Source organism: Petaurus breviceps, unplaced genomic scaffold (assembly GCF_028583685.1).
Source record: "Petaurus breviceps papuanus isolate PSGF00001 unplaced genomic scaffold, PetGlider_PUasm1.0 90434, whole genome shotgun sequence".
NCBI lineage: Eukaryota > Metazoa > Chordata > Mammalia > Diprotodontia > Petauridae > Petaurus > Petaurus breviceps.
In genome coordinates this window covers 765,287-785,520 of record NW_027187251.1, presented here as the reverse complement: position 1 = coordinate 785,520, position 20,234 = coordinate 765,287, and the positions used below count along the sequence as shown (strand labels likewise).

Here is a 20,234-nt window from a genome sequence, read left to right as displayed (position 1 = left end):
AAGTCACTGGATTGAAGACTACGTGTCAGGAGTAAGCTTTAATAAATGCTTTTTGACACACTAACTAACTAACCTATCAGAAAGAGTTCAAAATCACAGAAAGGATGGCAGGCTATGGAAGCATCTTTTCCCCTAATAAATGCCTAAGGTGAAGAGGAGTGGTACGTGGGGATATATGTGAGTGAACATATAAGCAAGGAAGTGACATCTCCCAAATGTGACCTACACAGTGACAGGTGGTTGCCATGGTAAAAGTGAAAAGTTACTGAATGTAAATGTGAGGAAGGATGGAATGGTATGTTAACTCTAACGTCTGACTGACCTTGAAGCATATTCAACAATAATAAGAACTACAGATGGAAAAGAGCCTCTTTAATTAAATGGTATTCAGAACAAACCCGAAGGACCAATATAGAACAAGCCAGCCAACAATAATAGAAAGTATCCATGGAACACACTTTGGAATTGCTTTCACTTAGAACAGGGGTTCTTAACCTGGGTGCTGAGAATTTATTTTTAAAAAATATTTTGATAACTATATTTCAATATAATTGGTTTCCTTTGTAATCCCAAGTATTTTATTTTATACATTTAAAAACATTACTCTGAGAAAGAGCCCATACACTCCACCAGATAATCTAAGGACACACAAAAAGGTTAAGAACCCCTGACTTAGAAACAACATATGCCATACTTTGTTTACTCCAGTGAAACAAGGGGAGTGATGCAGGCATCACTTTTGTTTTTGTTCATTTCTACTCTGTTATTAAAGGGGCAAATCATCCAGGACATTTGCTTCCCTTCCTTTTCCTTTCTATTCCTTACCTTTTAGTCATTTACAGACTCATTTTCTATTTCCATAGAAGGCGGGGAGGGTAAAGAAAAGGAACTCAAATTATAAGGAGTTGGAAGTTTTATTAAGAAATTTGGGAGAAAAGCAAATTAATGGTGAACATGGATTTTATTTATCATTGACATTATCCAGATTTTCCCTAACCATAATGAACAACAAAAAAAATACCACATGATAAGGGGGGGGGAGGAAGTATTTTCTTTAAATATTTTAAGATTATTTTTGACAAAGAACTGTCTCCAATCATTAGAAGAAATCCTTAAGACTAGAAGTTGACCCAACTTCTCAATAAACAAAAAGGCAAATATATCTATTATTTACTTGGTCTTTAATGATTCAAGGGTATTCCTGATCTCATACATATAGCTATTCCCTCCACAGGTACAAAGTACAACCCAACCATGTCCCCTTATCCTATCCAATTATTCTCCACATTTTTCTATAAATCTTCTAGAAACGACAAATTCCATATACTGAAGACTTCACTCTGGTTCTTTCAATTTCATGAATACCAATGCAATACTTGTGTTGTTCATCTGTTAACCTTCATTCTTTATTATATGACTGGTCATCCTCCTTTTCCAGAATCTTTGATGCTTTTAAGCTACTTCTCATGTTAAAGGTAGAAATATGCTACAGCTCTCTTATGCACCATCAAGCAAGCATTTATTAAGTACTGGTAATTCAAAGACAAATGATAGTTTCTGCCCTCAAGGAGCTTACATTTTATTGGAGAAAAATATGTATATTTATGAATATATACAAAATTGTTATATACATATATGCATATATATGTATATGTATACGTGTGTGTGTATATATATATATATGGAAAGAAGGAAGAGAGACTAATTCACACATCCAATGATCTATCATTATCTGTACAATGTTCTTTGACCTCTTTGGTATAGCCCTGTAGTGGTTCCAGAGCTTGATGAAATCTACATATTGTCCACTGCAAAAAGAAACATCTAAAAAACTTGTCAACAGAAAATCCTTCTATTTGGACTTTGCATGGAACATCCTCTGTGACAGTGACCAGCATAGCCTTTTTGCTTTGTGCTTTCCTTGAGGCTGATACACAGCAAATTTGATTTAAAAAATTATCTCCTTTGGTAACATATGTGAAAAACATTTTGTTTGAGAAGAGTCTTCCAGGTTGAATTTTGTTCTGTGGAATCAAATGCCTTTTTTTTCTTTTAGTAACTAACAAATAGTAGATTCAGGGGAATCTCATATTCTCTACACTGCTCAGTCAACTGTGTGACTGGGACTATGTGGTCTTCTGCAGAAATTTGTCCATGAAAGGGCAGTGAGGTGGAGCAGCGGATAGAGCACTGGCCCTGGAGTCAGGAGGCCTTGATTTCAAATCTAGCTTCAGATACTTAATGCTTACTAGCTGTGTGACCCTGAACAAGTCAGTTAACCCCCCACTGCCTCAAAAAAGAAAAGTTGTCCATGAAAGCCTGCATATTCCCTTCTTATATTCTTATTATGCATATCCTTTTATGTGTATAGAATTTTCTCATAAATATTTTTCAGAACTGAGAAAGCTGGCACATGCATAGGTAGCTGTCAATGTCTTCAACTTATGACAGGGGAGTTTTAGGTTGTAATGATTTCCCCACTGGGTTGTGACAAGTTCATAATTTCCTCACATGTAAAATTGGGACAATCATACTCATGCTACCTGCTTCATATAGTTATTGTAAGCATTAAATGAGAAAACACATAAAGCAATTCATAAATGAGTGTTATATAAGCCCTTCACATTTTACTTATTGTATGTTATTATTTTTCTGATTTCTACTAGCTTTGGCACAACCCAGTGGGTCCTTTTCCACACACAAATACACACACACACACACACACACGCATAATTATATCTTAAATAAGGCTGGGTCCATAAAAAATGGCCCAAGTACCTTTGTGTGGTTAGAATCCCATAATCCCCTCATAAACATTCAGTGGTTACTTCTGTCCCAAAGGCACTCAGAAATGCAGTAAAGAGGTTAAACTCCTCTCTAGAAAGGTATCTAAGAGGTCAGTGACCTACATTCTATCCACAAGAATTTAGAAAGCCAGAGACTGTGAATAAGGTCACTAGCCTCCCACCCTGAGATCATCTCCCTTTGGCTTTCTTTCAGAGAAAAAACTCAATCTTCTGTTTATCTGATTAGCAACTGCAAACCTCTCATATTCATAGCCTGTGACATATATTTAAATTCTACATCTCCAAGCAAAATTTTGGAAAAGGACCACTTTTGGATTTACATTCTAGAAAGGCCTTTTCTTTTGCAAGTAGACACCGGTGAAGGAATTACTCAGTCATTGTAGCCAACTTTCAGGGTATGGGAAATCTAATGATTGCTTCAGTCCCCAATAAATATATAATGTAAACAGTATATAATATTAATAACATAATATAAGTAAAAATTAATAAACAGCTAATAAAGCAGTTATTAATTTCTTTAATTAAATTTTTTAAAAAGATGTTTCTTCTCTACCTTCTCATCTCCCTTCCCCCATCTCCACTGAGAAAGGAAGAAAAACAAAATCCCTATTACAAACATGTATAGTCAAGCAAAACAAATTCTTGCATTAGCTATATTAAAAAAAAGAGTTGGTAGTATATTTCCTTATGAGTCCTCTGGAATCATGGGTGGTCATTGTTTTGATCAGAGTTATCAAGTCTTTTAAATCTGTTTGGCTTTATAATTTTGTTGTTATTGTATCAATTATTCTCTGGAACAGCTATTATTCAATAGTCATAATGACTGTAAAGCTCAATTTACTTATTTACCTCTTTGAATTCCCACTACAATCAAGTAAGGTGAGAACTATTATTATCCCCATTTTACAGATGAGGAGACTGAGGCTCAAAAAGGGCAAATGATTTGCCTAGGGTCACACTTTTACTAAGAGTCTGAGTAATGATTCAAACCCAGGTCTTGCTGATTACTAGTTCAGCACTTAATCCTCTACCCCAAATAACTTAATTGGCTGGTGCTAAAAAGATATAATGCTCATTTACATAACCCCACCCTTCCTTGCCCCCCTCCCCCCATTAAGGCAAAAAAATGAAACTCCTCCCCCCAACAACAAAAAAAAGTACTGGATGCTTTAAAATAATTTCTAATCTGGTCTTTTCACCTAGATAAAAATGTTAGGTTTGTATGCATAGAAGGAGAAGTGAAACACAGGTGATCTTTCCCCATCCTCCCCCATCAAGCACTAAATGCCTGTCACATTCTCTTGAAAACCCACGTCCTTTCACCAGCCAACCAGGGTCAATTGGTGGTTTCCCCCTGAATTTCCCACCTGTCTTCTGAAAAATAACTCTCAAGTTCTTACCTCTGCCACAAAAAGTCCTTAAACAAATGCCTGTTCAGAATGTAAATAATTCAACCTGAAAATCTATGTCCTTTAAAGTCACTTTCTATCATTAAAAGAAAATGGATTGCTAGTATTGAATAATGAGAAATAGTTTAATTTCCTTCACCTCCACCCATCTTTTCAAGGTTTATTATCTTTGTACAGTTCAATTTGGATTCATCCAGAAGAGTTTGAAAGATACTCATAAATCTTATTTAGAATAATTCATTAGAGCTTACTTAAAAAAAAACTAGATAAGTCTAGCTTTAAAAAAAGAAGGGGGGCTGTTGTAATTTTTAAGTTTAGAAAATATGGAGACTTTGAAAAGAAACAAAAAGATCATTGCCCCTTTCCCCTTTGGATGGAAAAATACTTTTCTCTCCCCTCCTCCCTTCCTCTCCCCCTCCCTGCCCTTGCCCTTCAAAGGCTTCAGTTACATTTTCAAATAAATTCTATATCCTGAAGGCTGACACATGTTTCAGAAACTGGCCTCAGATTGGGAAAACATTTAAGTTCTCATAAACATGCAATCACTAGTTACTTTTAGGGTGATGAATTCTATTGATTGGTTCCAATCAAACTTGTGACCTGGTAGTGGTATTAGATATTGGCTGTAAAACATCATCTCATTAAATTTTCATTGGAGAGAGTCATGGAAGAATAGAGCTCCAGTCAGCCGATGTACTAGCTGGCTGGCTCACTCATACCCTGATGATGCCATTCTGTTCAGGGCCCCTTTATTGGATCAGGGCGATTAGTTTTCCAGCACTGACTGTGATAGTCGAATCAAATTTCTTTTTCAAGCACACTGAGCTTACAAATAGTCATGTGCTTTTGGTTTGATGATAGCATCACGGAATTACTAGAAGATGCAGTATAGTGAAGTCATTTCCCATTAGCCACATACCTCGTAATTCTGAGGCAATGTGCTATAGCTGTGATTACAGCTTCTAAAGCATTTCTCGGGAGAGTCAAACACATATAAATCAATAGGGTCTCATGTGTTTCTATCTACCAAACTGGCAACTAACATGGGTAGACTGGTAAATCAAACTGAACTCTCAAAGGGACATTCATTTTTAAATCTTGTCATCATATCCATCCATTGGCCAGTATATATTATGTGCCCAGTACTGTGCTAGGAAATGTAAGGGATAAATAAGAAGTATAAAACTTTTGATTCTTGTCTATGAATATTTCAAAAGTCTAACTGGGGAGACAAGACTAACATATCTGAAATGATTAGAGAACAAGGTAAGGCAATATAGAACACTAAGACAATTCAGAACCAATGTAAGGTAAGGTACGGGCACTCAATGTAGTTGACATTTACAGAAAGGAGAGCTTGTAGGGGTTAGATAATGATTGGAAGATATACAAGGGCTTAGTTGAAAGACCATGTGATCTGAATTATATGAAAAATTCAATGGCAGAGTAGTGAGAAACAACACTGTGGTGAGCAATATGAAATGACCTTCACGAAAGAGCTCATGAGAGATGCTGGATGTTGACTGAACAACCAAAGAAAGGATCTGAGTGGAGAATGAGGGGGACAGATTTAAAATGCTGGTAGCTAGGCTATCCCTTATAACGTCTTCCATTAGAGAAGATGGGTAAAAGCTCCACTCAGGACAAATCTATTGACTTTCACATCTCTGTTGACTTGTAGGTGTAGTAAGCACACACAGGCCTGTTGCTGGGCCCAGCAGGGACTGAGATGCTGGCCCTGTCTTTACACTGTAAATCATATATAGAACAGCTGATTATTTCCTCCACACAAAAGACAAGTGAACAGTTCATAAAACTTAGCAATAACTGAACAAATGAATGAAAAAGCATTTATTAAGTGCTTATATGTAAAAAAAGACCATATTAAGTAAGTCCTGAGCATACAGAATGAAAATGTAAGACAGTTCCTGTTCTCGAGGGGCTCACATGCTAATGGGGGAGACAATTCATTGAAGGCTTTAGCTGTAAGCCTGATGTAAAGGTCCAACAGTCCTGAGGGCAAAGCAACAAAGCAGATAGTAAGGCATCTTCTTTAATGTCTTTCCACTGATAAAATCACGTCAGTTTCTGATGTTGAGCTATTTGATGGCAACTGCTTTCTTTTCTGGGTCTTCAGGAGCTGTGGCTGTAGCACCTGAAGGAGCAGTTGTCAGGCTGCATCTCTACTGCTGTTGCTTCCCGGGAAGGTGGTGACAGGCACCAGATTAGAAGTTTTGCTATTCCCAAAGCTCTTGGTCCTGGGGTCAGTGCCCTGGGCTGTCTCCACTGGGATGTGAGAGATGTGATAGTCAAAGATGGTGATGCTGGTTTAACATGGCACATACTATCCCCTCTCTCTCCCTCAGGGTGCCTTGTTGCTTCATCTAGGCTACCCACTTGTCCTGGGTCTGGTAGTTGATTAACAGGAGGTGGGGATGTCTGGACCCTCCTCCACAGAAGTTTCCTCCCTTGGCTATGACTGGCAGTTACATGGTACAACAGATAAAGCTGTTTCTGGAGTCAGAAAGGCCTAAGTTCAAATCTGGTCTCAGATATTTACTAATTGTGTGACCCTGGGCAAGTCACAAGCAAGTAAAGAAGCTATTCACTTGGCTAGATGCCAAGCAAGGGTAAGCATTTTTTTTTCCCAGCTCTCCTAACACATCTCCACAAGAACCTAGAAAACTCATCAGACTAAAATCTCATCAAGAAAGCCAAGAAAAATCACAGTGAGTCATTTTTCCAGTCTAGGGCAACATAGGCAGAGAGGTCTGTGTTTACTTGGGGTGGGAACTGGCCAGGAGAACAGTATAGTGGGGTGGCGAGAGCAGAAGAGGGACTAACAAGAAGCATTCTATAACACAGGGACAGAAAGGGAACCAAGATAAGGCATAAAGGTAGAAAGAGATCCCTGAACTTGCTCTGGGAGCAAATACATTTGCCATGTGACAGCTGTGTCCTCCATTATTCAGTTACAAATCACAGATCCAGGGCAGAGAGAAAACAGCTGAAAATGAATGTGAGGGCCCTAGCGGAGAACTGAGGACAAAACAAATTCCAGAAGCTTAGCTCTGAGGCTCTGAGAACAGGAGCAGAGAGGTGATTTAGTTCTAACCCCTTAGTTCAGCATGTGAACCTGCAGTAGAAAAACTGGGGCAAGGGAACAGGATCAAAGGGAAGCCAGGAGTTTGGTGGTTCTGAACCTGCAGAACCTTATAGCAGGCAAACACGGACTGAATACAGCAACAGTCTACTAAAACGAACCACACACAAACTAACAGACCCAAACCTGGGTCAGGACTTTTCAGAGCTCAAACCAGAAGGGCAGTCTCCCTAGATCACACTTCTTTGAAAGCCCTGAAAATTTGCTAGATTGAGCTGTGAAAGCAGCAAAGGCTCAGGCCAGACATCCCCCACCCTAGAAGTGAGCAGAACTCAACACTAACATTAAGTTTAAAATCAAGAAGCGGGCTGGAAGAATGAGGGAAAAAAAAACTGTTTACCTCTGTTTTCTCAACTGCAAAATGGGGATAACAGCACCTACCTCACCGGGTTGTTGTGAGGATCAAATGGGATAACAGTTGTAAATAATTTGAAAGCATTCAGCACAGTGACTGACACATAGAAAGCATTATATAAATGGCCATCCATTTATATAATCCCTAATATCCCTATATTATTTATATAATCCCTATGAAGACTCAACTAAGCTAAAAGCAGGACCAGTGGTCTGGTGGTTGGGGAGACGAAGTTGCCATTCTCAAGGCTCTTGTGCCCATCTGTCTGTTGACTGCAATTGGTTAGCAATTGTTGCTTGTAGTGATGAGGAAGGTGGGCTCCTTCCCCATCATTTCTCCTACAGGGATGTAAATAGGAGCTAGGCTGAAAGTAGGTCTGATAATTTGGAGAGAACTGCTATTTCCAAGTCTCTCAGGCTAAGGGCTGGCATCTGAGGGGATGTGGTCGTCAAGATGGTGAGACTTACCTGGTACATTCCTACCATACTCTCCTAAAAAACTGAGGCTTAAAACATCAAAACATGAGATATTTTGTGGAACTGCTGAATCAGCATTTCACTTTTGACTCAGCTCTACATTATACAAACAAACCTCTCTGGGTTCATTTTTTTTTTTTTTCAAACCAGGCCAAGAATTAAGCTAGTGGTCCCCTCCTGACAGTGGTCATCTTTGCCAAGCACTGTAAGTGCTTAGGGCTGCTCTCAAAGTATACTGGAACTCAAAGGGGACCCAGGAGCTCCTAGGCTCTTACGCTCATAAAAAGTTGCCTCCAAGGCTGGAAACATCTATTTATAGATTCTTGTTCTGTCCTCTATGCTCAGGAAAGAAACATAAAGCAAAAGAGACCACTAGGGCATTGTAATACAGTCTTAAGCTCACCTATGGTAGCATGTGTTATTGACTGCCACGTGTGAACAGCTTTGCATTTCTGTCAGGATGGGGAAAAGAATGCCTGAGTTTCACCTTATTGGAAGTACAAGGAGAGAGAATTACTTGACACATGTTCTGGAAAGGAAGAGGGAGTGCAGAAACTGTCTCCACTATTAAAGTCTACTGAGTGGGTAGCTCTTCCTAGTTCAACCTTCTCTGGCTGCAGACATCCATTAAAAAGTCACTGGACCAAGAACTGCTTCCTCCTCCCCAAACATCAGTATGTTTAGCATTGAATCACAAACATGCCCAGTAGCACAGTTCTGCTCAGTTGTTCTTCAGTCCTGTACAACTCTTTGTGATGCCATTTTGGGGTTTTCTTGGCAGAGATACTGGAATGATTTATCATTTCCTTCCTACCTTGTATGCTAGAAGGCAAGATTCCAGGGTTCATACTGCATAGGGAACTCAAAATCCCGTCTTCTCTAACACAGAAGTTAAGGTCTAGGAATGGCATACTTGACCTCCTTTATCAGGCTGAGAGTTAGCACATGTCTCTCATTGCCATGTGATTCTGTTCTAAGTCATCTTTTCTACTTGGTATTGGGGGGTGGAGGGAGGAGAGATAATCCCTTCCTATCCTTTGCTGTACCTTGGAGGAAACACAAGGGAAAGGATGATATTCAAGTATTCAAGAGCTGAGAACCAGAGAGTAGATAGACCCCAAGGAGGTGAACAATTGATTTTTCAGTTAGTCAGTCACTAAGATTCCCTATTCCTTTAGGGTTTTTTTTGTTGTTTTTTAGCAATTGGGGTTAAGTAACTTGCTCAAGGTTACACGGCCAGGTGTTTCTAGGTGGGTGCTAAGTATCTGAGCCCAGGATTCGATCCCAGATCATCCCAACCCAGAAGCCGGTGCTCTTACTCTCTGTGCTACCTGGCTGCCCCTCCCTTTAGTTTTAATGGGGAATTCATCAATTTGATAAGATTCTTTAAATGACTGATAATCTGTAATCTCATCAGGCTGATTGGAGGAATACTTCATTTTCAATTCACTTGAACCACCCCCTCCCACTTCAAATGATTAAACTGATATTCAGAAAAGTTAAATGACTTGCCCAAGAACTCTTAATCCCTATATGATCAAACTCATATCTCCAAACTCCTGGCATAGGCTCTTCTAATATAACAAACGGTTCTACTTGTGGTTGTACCATGAAATTGTTGCCAGCTTAACCTCCCAAATTGGTCGTTTTGGTTCTTTGGAGCCCTGATTTTTGAAAAACAGAAACAAAACGGGGTTCAGATCCTAGCTCTACCTGTATTAGCTCTTACCTTGAATAGGTCACTTAATAGATTAGTTATACACTAGTAATCTCTGCTATTAGGAGACTGAGGCTGATGGCATGTTTGAATTTGAGAACTCTGAGCTCCAGTAGGCTAAGCCAATTCAGTGTCAGGCACTAATAAGGTGAGCCCTCAAGGCAGGAGAGAACAAAGAGGGGTACCATGCTGCCTAAGGAAGGGCAAAGTGGCCCAAGTAACAGCTCTCACGCCCCTCAAGAGTGGGATTGGCCCATGAGTGGTTGGTGCACTTCTAACCTGGACAAACTAGGGAAATGAGAGAAGGAAGGAAGGAAGGAAGGAAGGAAGGAACAGAGGGAAGAAGGAAGGAAAGAAGGAAAGAGAGGGTGGGAAGGAGACAGAAAAGAAAGGATTGTTAGGATTGAATGTGCAAAGTATTATATAACTGCAAGGTATTATTAATAAAATTATTATCAAGGATAAACTTGAAAGGGAAAAAATTTCAATAGGAACTGAGAAGCAAAGTACTAAAGGTGAACACACAGTCCTACTACTTTGTCTTGGTGGATGGCAGGGAGTGTTGGTGTTAAAGAGGAAAGACTGTATATGGAAAGAGCTCTGTCATCTCCTCCTCCTCCCCCCACACACTTTTTTCTTTTAGCAACAACTAGCAAAACCTCTTCTCCATCCCTTCTCCTTTACCCCAGCAGGCTGAAGCCTTGAGACTCTGAAAATGCAGTAGTATTCTAAGAACTCCTCAAAGTAGGGAGCGGGGGAGAGGGGTAAATCGTATATCACTGAATTTTGGCATCCTATGGATGGCTCTGTCCAAGCAACCCTCAAATATCATATTGTCGCACATGCCCAGAAGGTATAAATTCAAAGGAAGCATTAAAATTCCACAGTATGGTCTTTGCTATTAAGAGTATCTAGGTCCCACCTAAAAGCAGACATCCCAAGAAGACATCTCTATATCTAGGTTTCCTCTTTAATCCAGGAATACTCAATTCATTCTCAGTGACCTGCATACCAGAGTGATGAGCTTATGACTGACAAAAGCACCTGATGCCAAGAAAGGGGAATCTTTCTATCTATGTATCCATCTCCATGGTGCTTATTACCATAGTGCCCTATTGTATATTCTTGATTCCATGACACACTTTGTTAAATTATAAACTAGAAGGAGGGACTCTTCACTTGCATCTACTCCATTATAAAACAGGCTATGTGGAATAAAAAACATTGGATTGGAATCTTCATCTTGACACTTGAACCTGTATGAAAAGTCATTCTGCTTCTTGTTTCTGTTTCCTCACCTATAGAGTTATGAGACTTTATATGTCATTTAACCTTAACCCCTTGAGCCCCAATTTCCTCATATATAAAATGTGGATAATAAAATCATACTACCTTCCTCATGGAGTTATATATGTGTATGTGTATCATATATATGTATATATATACATATATGTATACACATATACATATGCTTATATCTTATACAAGAAGGGAAAGGAATAAGCATTTATTAAGTGCTTACCATGTGCCAGGCAGTGTTATAGTTTTATATTTATATTATATATATAATATATATTATCTTTATATTAACTTTACAAATGTCTCATTTGATTACATACATATATTTATATATATGTTTGTGTGTATGTATATACATATATGTGGGGTGGGGCACCATCTACATAAATGACTGCTGTTCTTTGCAATTCAAGGGCCTTAAAGAAGATATTGTGGTCACTGCCTATTTATATCCATTCATCCCTGTGTTTATAATCATAGAGTTTATCATGAAGACAGCTTTAAGCAATATTAGAATGGAAACTCAAGAAAGCTTACCAGTTCTTATAACTTAGTTGTAGCTATCATACTTATTGATCATAAGTGATGAATAAGATTATAGTCATTGATGAAGATAATTTTCACATTTATAGACATTAATTCCCACTAATGATATCTTCCCTTTTATAGACGATAAAGTGGAAAACTCTGATTTCGGACCATCTCTGCTATGCTTAGGCAAATAATTGATTAATTCCCTAGTTTCCCAAGAGCTCAGTTGACTGGAAATATCTGTTAGTGTCTATAAATGTCCTATCAGATTCTGTAAGTGACAGTCACTATAGAATTATGTGGGTAAAGGAGATTTTGAGGGGAACAGTGCTGGGGTTTAAAAAGAACACTGAATATTTATTTCTTCAATGCACAGCTTAAGTAACCACCTTCTACATGAAGCCTTTCCTGTTTTCTCTCCCCTCCAACAGTTGCTAGTACCCTCCTTCCTAAGCTACCTAGCTTGTAATTTACTTGTATTTGTTGTCTTTGTGTTTATTCTGTATATATTTACAAATTTATTTTTTGTCTTCACCATTAGTAAGCTACTTGCTAGTAGGGATTGTTTCATTCTTTGTACTTGTATTTTTAGTGCCTAGCACACTACCTGGTACATAGTAGACTCTTAATAAGTGTTATTCCAGTGATGTAACTTTGGGCAAGTAATTTGCCTCTCTAAGTCAGTTTCCTCACATGGATTAAGTGAGATGTATATATAAAGTGACTTGGAAATGTTGAAGAACTATATAAATGTCAGATTTATGATTTATAAAATGAAGGGATTGGAATAGATGTTCTATAACATCCTTCCGTCTCTGACTTCTATGATGCGTCTAGTCCAGGTGATGTTCATATGATGTGTCTAGTCTTGTCACACCATACTTTCTGCCAATTCAACCAACAAAAATGTAGGCCAGGACTATTTGTAAATCATCTCAGATGGACAAGAATCTCTTTAATTTAAAAACTTTTGGAAAATAAAATTCCTCATTCTACCTCATATTCCAGATTTTAGTAACCTTCACTTCCAGAAGCTCTTCCTTATTTCCTTGCTCTAATTTTCCCTGTTTTTTTTTCTTGAATTGGGATAGAAAACAACTAGGACACCATCCTCAATGTAACAGCTACTCATAGGATTCTAGAGGATGATAAAGGGACTTTATCCCTTCCATATCAACCTTACTTTCCCTTGAATTCTTCAGGTTTAGTTACCTGGATCCTTTAGTTTTTCCTTGTAGGAACTAAAAGAATTAAGACTAAAAGAATTAGCTCCAATTGAGTTTATCAACTTACTCAGCTCCTATTTGTAAGATCAAGCCTGATTGTCCTTTATAGTCTTCTAAAATCAAGGAGCACATGTCATACAAAAATGAATAGTCCTTAAGAAAGGTGATTTTTAATAGAATCAAATAACAAGGCTTAAGCCGACAGTTCAGCAAAAGACCATCTTCCTTCTGCAAGACTTCAAGTATAATGATACACCTAAATGATAGGACAGGGTTCTTGAGTCACATGAAAATTCTGGCATACAGATCTGAGTCTCGTGATAATGATGACAAGATGGCAGCACATAAGGAGAGGTGGTTTTGCATCTCTCTTGTATAGAGGCTAAAGCCTATTCAGATGAACACATCATTATGTTTTCCTTCTTCCCAGTCCCAAAAAGGTTGATGGAAATAAAATATCTGGTCTTAAAGCAAGTTCTTACATCAGCACCATAAGTAATAGTATCTTTGTTCTGAGTTGGCTTTCTTCAAAGAGAGATTTCTATTTTAGTGGAAAGCATTTTTCCTAGTCAGTAGTGAGACAATGACACAATTAGTAAGTATATTTCACTTCTCCGCTCAGCTCACTGAAACAATGTGGGAGGGAACAAACAAAACGTGGGTTTCTGCTAAAGACTAGATTAACAAGTTGTTCGATTATGACTTCCTATTTCCTAAAACTCCTAAAAGTCAAAGCAAGTAACAGAAATGGCTTTTAAGCCTCTGAAAAATCTGGCCCCACTCTAATTATCTGATCAAGGCCCTCTCTCCCTTAGGCCAATTCTCTCACAGTTCCCTGAATGTATCCTATCCCTTAGTACTTACCCTCCTTTACCTGAAATGACTATAGGATAGGCAGTTCAAGATTTCCAAAAGACAAATGCTGACATGGGACTAGAGTTCAAAAGAGAGAGAACAGGGCTGATTATATCATTCTGCGAATTATTTACATAGAGATGAAAATTGAGCCCATGGGAATTGATGAGATTACCAAAGGAAACAATATAGAGGCAGAAGAGGAAAGGGCCCAAAACAGAGTCCTAGAAGATAACCAAAATCAGCAGGTGGAGGAAGATACAACTCAAAGGTACAGCTTTCTACTGTCAAAACCCAAATTCTTTGTTCTAGAATTCAAGGCCCTCTACAATGTGGCCCCAACTTGTTTTCCACTGCTGCTTCATGCTTTCCTTTCTTCCCACATTTATTTATACCCTTTATCTCTTATCTAAATACTACCCATCCTTTACATCCCAGTTCACGTATCAGTTCTTTAATGAAACCTTCCTTGATATGATTATGAGATATGAGCTCCAGCTCTCCCGTCTCTCTCTCTCTCCTTCCCTCCCTCCTTCACCTAACAGGAACAATTTATACCTCTCTTACAGTACTTATCATGTTCTATCTTGCACCATAAGTAACCTGTGCCCTAGAATCCCAAGCTCTAGGCTTATGTGAAGGAGGTAAAACCTTGGAACAACTTCTCCAGATCATAACTCTTTGGCTCATTTTGCCTTACTCAAGTTGTCTTTGGAAAATCTAAGAATACAGCTCAAAGATAGCTCAGCTCTACGCTTCCAAAGATGTGGGGGAAAGTGTTCTCAATTCACATAAGGTAACATAAGGTATCAGGTATAGGACAGTCTTATTTTACCCATTCATGGTGTTCAGTCATTTCAGTCCAACTCTTCACGACTCCATTTGGGGTTCCCTTGGCAAAGAGTGGTTTGTCATTTCCTTCTCCAGATTATTTTACAGATGAGAAAACTGAGACAACCAGGGTTAAGTGAGCTGCCTAGGGTTACACAGCTAGAAAGTGTCTGAAACCAGATTAGAGCTCAGGAAGATGAGTCTTCCTGATTCCAGTCCTGGTACTCTGTCCATAGTGCCACCTCACTGCCCAAAAAGATTCGTAATAATCTATTAAAAAAAAAAAACTGGCATAGTGGCTCATATCAGCTCTCAAAAACCCAGTGTTAAAATTTCAGCGTGAGCATTTACTCTCACAACGTGTACAAGACCCTGGACCAGTCACTTAATCCTGCTGTAAAGTGCTGTATACATGAGGATATTGTTGTTCAGTCATTTCAGTTGTATATGACTCTTTATAACACTATCTGGAGTTTTCTTGGCAAAGATACCGGAGTGGTTTGCCACTTCCTTCTCCAGCTTAATTTACAGATGAAAACAAACAGAAGAGGCAAACAGGGTTAGGGACTTACCCAGGGTGTCTGAGGCTAGATTTGAACTCAGGAAGTTGAGTCTTCTTAATTCCAGGCACAGTGCTCTTTATCTACCTTGCTGCCTCGATGCCTTCATGCATGAAGATAGTAAGCAATAAATTATTTTATTTGAGATTCTGGTTGATTTTATGTTTAGGTATCAGGGAAATAATAGTAGAAGCTGATAAATAAACCCCAATAATACCTTTGTATTCTTTTTCTCCCCTTACATCAACAGAAGAGGGCTGACAAGAACAGAGAACAGTGGGACTATCCCCTCCCTATTCCTGGAAGTTATGCCTTTCTTAATATTTCTATACCTTAGCAGCTTTTCATCTTGCTCAGCAAGTTGCCATTTTAGACTGTATAGTCACAGCACTCAAGTGAAATGGAAATCTGGAAAGGATCCAGTTAATCAAGACACATGGCCAATTCAGATAATTTGAACCTCCAAATAAATTATTTTGAACCTAAATTACAGTTTGACTTGGTGTTCTTTATTGATCAAATGATCAAATCAGTAGATATATCTTCACAATATCTGTTCAAAACAAACATAGCCTCTATCCCTGAAAAAGGTGAAACTGGATGAAAATATTTATGATTTTTATTTTTGGAGGCTTATGTGGAAATAATTTTTAATGTTAAAAGGAAATTGCCACATGGTTAAATAAATGTTTTTATTGATATAATTCATGACATAAACTGTACATTTTGTCAAAATAACTTAAATGGAAAGGGAATCAACTTGAAAAAGACAACAAAGATCTCAACTTTTGTTATGAAATATACCATTTGCTTTTTGCATTTTTCTTCCTGCCAATATTCTCATTTTTGTATTGTTACTGTGAAATGGAAACAGATTTCAGAATGATAAATGCATTCATAAGCAACATTTCTTTATGCAATAAATTTTTAGCCAATAGCTTTCTATCAAGTGAGGCAATTCAGAAATATAAGTCATCTTCACCAATCAGTTATGGACTTTCCGGAGTTGGTAAATCACATCATCTATAACGCTTATAATAATGTTCATGGTACATTGAAGGAAGTCACATGGCTCAGTTCTTTTCTTTATAATGTTACTCAGAGAGAAGGATCTGGATTTACTAAACTTACTAAAATCAGCTAAAAATAAAGTTATGTGGGAACTGAACTTTTGGGAGTAGGGTGGTTGCCCACATCTTTCTTAGTTTAGCCTGTGGACCTATTTTTGTTCTGTCATAACTTGTTGACTATTATTGTGGTCTTATGAGCCAGCAGATTTCTCTAGTCAAAGCAATACTTTATAGTAGCAAAAAGCTAGTCAGAATCTGGGAGTCCTCTCCTTTATGAAATGATAATAGTGCCATAGTATGTGGTTGAATCTTGCTAATAGTAAACTATAAGAGATTGCATGCCTAAATTTTGTTATAAAGGAATTTTGTAGTATTGAATATTGCTTGAAATAAGTATCATGCTAGTCAGACCTGGGGAATGTTTACTATATAGTGACTTTGGTTGCAGTTGTCTTTATTATAAGGGGATTTGGCCCATACCTTGGATTAGAGAGTAATAAGGACAATACTGCCCTACATTTTCACATATTTCTAGGAGATGATTGAAGATTATTTATTTTAAAAGGCAAGGTGAAAAGGGGATAGTAAATTACTGGTTATGGGTCAAAGAAACTCTGAGCATTTGGCTTTTTGATTGCTGTAGATGAATGAAAACCTCTTGACCTATTTACGTTATTCCCTCTTGCTGATTTACTTTGCTATATAGAGAGCTCAAATCCAGAAATTCAGGACTAGAAAAGATAATCTGTTAAATGCCAATCTTTTTCAGAACAAGTGTTATCTAACTATACCTCCTCCATTGCATATTTGTGAATACTATGTAGTCATGAGTCAGCCCAACACAGGAATTACTTGTATATTTTAATAGATCTGTAATCTCATCAGGATGGGCACCTACCAGAGTAGATCACAACCTGAATAGCCACCCTTTTTCAGCAGGTAATTTTTATCTACGTCTTTCTGCAAAAAGTCCACTGAAGATCCATTCAATGGGCTGGAAGTGTTTTAATACTTTGTAAGTGGAATGCTCAGGCTGTCCATTCATTGTTCTATATTTTTGCTACATGACTGGGCCATTTCCTTTGCAGGTGGCACATGTCTAACATTCCTTACATGTGAGTAATTATTCTGCTTCAAGAAGTCTATTTTTCACCCAAATTGGCTTACTTGCTGCTTCCCAAACTCAGTATCTTGTCTCCCATTTCTATGTCTTCACAGAAGCTATCTACCATTCCTGGAATGTACCCTGTCCTCACATCTACCTGTCAGAATCTGAGCTTCTTTCAGGAGCTAACTCCTATGCTTTCTTAATTCCCCAAGTTGTTAATGCTCTGTCCCTTCACATTTGCTTGCATTTGCTGCTCTATATACATACTGTAGCCTCCAGTACAATGCCAGCTCCTTGAATTCAGATTACTTTTCATGTTTATCTTTGTATTTCTAGTACCTACCAGAGTGCCTTGAACATAGCAGGTGCTTAATAAATGTTAGATGAATTAATAGGACTATGCTGCAGCATACTTTAATCCACCATGTATTTTTCTACTGCCCTTGGGTCACCTGCAATTTGGATTGTGGTGTTCTTTGATTTACAGCTATATAATTTTATCAGAAGACTAGGGATTACTGATTTTTCTGCATTAGCTCTTCCAATACAAATTGAGGTATGAAATCCAACAGTAAGCAGAAAAGCTGAGACACCATCACTACAACTGACATTAGGAGTAAGACAGTTTACAAGTGTAAATAAATGTCCTACTACATGAAATTGCTACTCTGGTGCCTCATCATGGCATAGAGATGACACTAGGTTACCAAAAACTATGCCAGTAGAGTGGGATCTTTGGCAGATTGTCCCACACTAAGAAGGCTACGTATATGATAAGAGTTTAAAGGGACCTCAGAGGTCGTCTGATTGTACACAAGAGGAATTCCACTGTAACAGACCCATCAAGTGATCAGCTTCAGCTCCAACAACCCCACGAAAGCCGAACCCACCAGCTCTCAAAGCTGCCTACTCCATTTTTGGATAGCTCTGTTAGGAAGTTCTTCCTGACATCCTCCTACAATTGCCTCTATAATGTCCACTCTATTGTTCCTGGTTCTGCTCACTGGGGCCAAACAGAGAAAATATAATCCCTCTCCACAAGACAGCCCTTCAAATACTTGAAGATAACTATCATGTCTTCTCTGAGTTTCTCCAGAATAAATATTCCTAGTTCCTTCATTGCATCCTAATAAGATACAGACTCGAGATCCTTCACCTGCCCTCCTGTGGACATTCCAACTGTAGTTGAAGACAGATGAGTTCTGACGAAGGCATAGTATAGTGGAACTGCCATCTCCCTATTCCTGGGAGTTATGCTTCTCTTAATTAAGCCCACATTCAAATTGTTTTTTTTTTTTTGGCTGGCACATTTCACTGCTGACTTCTATTGAACTTGCAGTCCACACAAACCCCTAGATCTTTTTTAGAATTACTGCTGTCCAATTATACCTCCCCTATCTTGCACTTGTTGAGTTGATTTTTTTTATACCCAAGTTTCACCTACCTGTATTGAATTTCATTTTATTACATTCAGTCCAATGCTCTAGTCTATAAAGAATGCAACAATAGATTATGTTTGTTTTTCAATGACCAGCCTAGTTCAGTACAAAGAAGCACATTATTACTAGATTGGCAAGTGGCAGGATCAGAGTATCCTTGACTCCTCACTATCCCTCACCCCACCAAATCCAATCTGCTGCCAAGGCCTGGTGATTCTACCTTCGCAACATCTCTCAGATATACTCCCTTCTCTCTTCTGAAACTATGACTACCCTGGTGCAGGCCCTCATCTCCTTACACCCAGACTACTGCAATAGCTCGTCACAAATTTCTCCCCACTCTAGTCCATCCCTTCACTCAGCTGTCAAAGTTATCTTCCTAAAGTGCAGGTTTTTACCATATCACCTCACCTCCCTACTCAATAAACTACAATAGCTCCCTATGGCTGCCAGGGTCAAATACAAAATCCTGTTTGGCATGCAAAGCCCTTCATAACCAACTCCTCCCTCACACCTTACATATCCTCTCCCTTCCCCCCAACACACACACATACATACATACACACCTACAGTGACACTGATCTCCTTGCTGTTGCCCAAACAAGGTACTCCATCTCCCAGTGTATTTTCACTGGCTATGCCCTATGCCTGCAATGCTCTCCCTCCTCACTTCTACCTCCTGGCTTCCTTCAAGTCCCAACTAAAATCCTCTCTTATACAGGAAGCTTTTCTAATACTCCTTAATTCCAAAGCCAATTCTCCGTAAATTATCTCCAATGTATCCTGTATACAGCTTGTTTTCACATAGTTGTTTACATGTTGTCTCCTCCACTGGACTGTGAACTCCTTTTGCCTTTCTTTATGTATGGAGTATTTAGCACAGTGCCTGGCACATACTAGACAATTAATGAATGTTTGACTGACTATCCTACCAAAAATAGAACATAAAACTTTTAAAGCACTGTCCCCTAAGAAGTTATGCTATCATATATTACTATCCCAAATTTATAGACATGGTAAGAAGTAGATTAAGGAGATTTACTTAAGACTATGAAAAAAATCAGCAGCAAAATTTACAAAAGCATTCAATACCTTCAACATAGATATTTTATATTTTAAATAAAAGCCTGGTACAGAGATTTTCTTATCTGGAAGTTCCCTACAACGATGAAATCAGGGGTCTAGTCCCTATTTCTATTTATACATTTATCATGCAATAATATGAAAGGCGATATTAGCATAATGAGGCAGCTAGACTGCATAATGGATAGATTGCCTGGTCTAGAAGCAGAAAGACAGGAGTTCAAATATAATCTCAGATACTTACTAGCTGTATGATCCTGGGCAAGTCACTTAGCATAGTTCCTGGCACCATAGTGAGCATTATG

General features: G+C 38.4%; 1 protein-coding gene and 2 long non-coding RNA genes across 6 annotated transcripts in view; 2 read left to right on the top strand and 1 right to left on the bottom strand.

Moving 5' to 3' along the window:
• Positions 1–15,519, bottom strand: part of LOC138177538 (uncharacterized) — a 43,786-nt gene extending 28,267 nt beyond the window's left edge. Inside the window, exons 1-2 of one of the 2 annotated variants that reach the window (XR_011172543.1) lie at positions 15,447–15,519; positions 15,242–15,332 (exon numbers count right to left, since the gene is read on the bottom strand). This is a non-coding gene — a long non-coding RNA (uncharacterized lncRNA). Of the gene's footprint in view, positions 1–15,241 lie in introns of both variants that reach the window. The other variant, XR_011172542.1, reaches the window with a different exon arrangement.
• Positions 1–20,234, top strand: part of ATF3 (activating transcription factor 3) — a 173,169-nt gene that overhangs the window by 43,184 nt on the left and 109,751 nt on the right. The window lies entirely within an intron of this gene.
• LOC138177537 (uncharacterized) overlaps positions 1–20,234 on the top strand; it is a 57,288-nt gene that overhangs the window by 23,514 nt on the left and 13,540 nt on the right. The gene's annotated exons all lie outside the window — the stretch shown is intronic.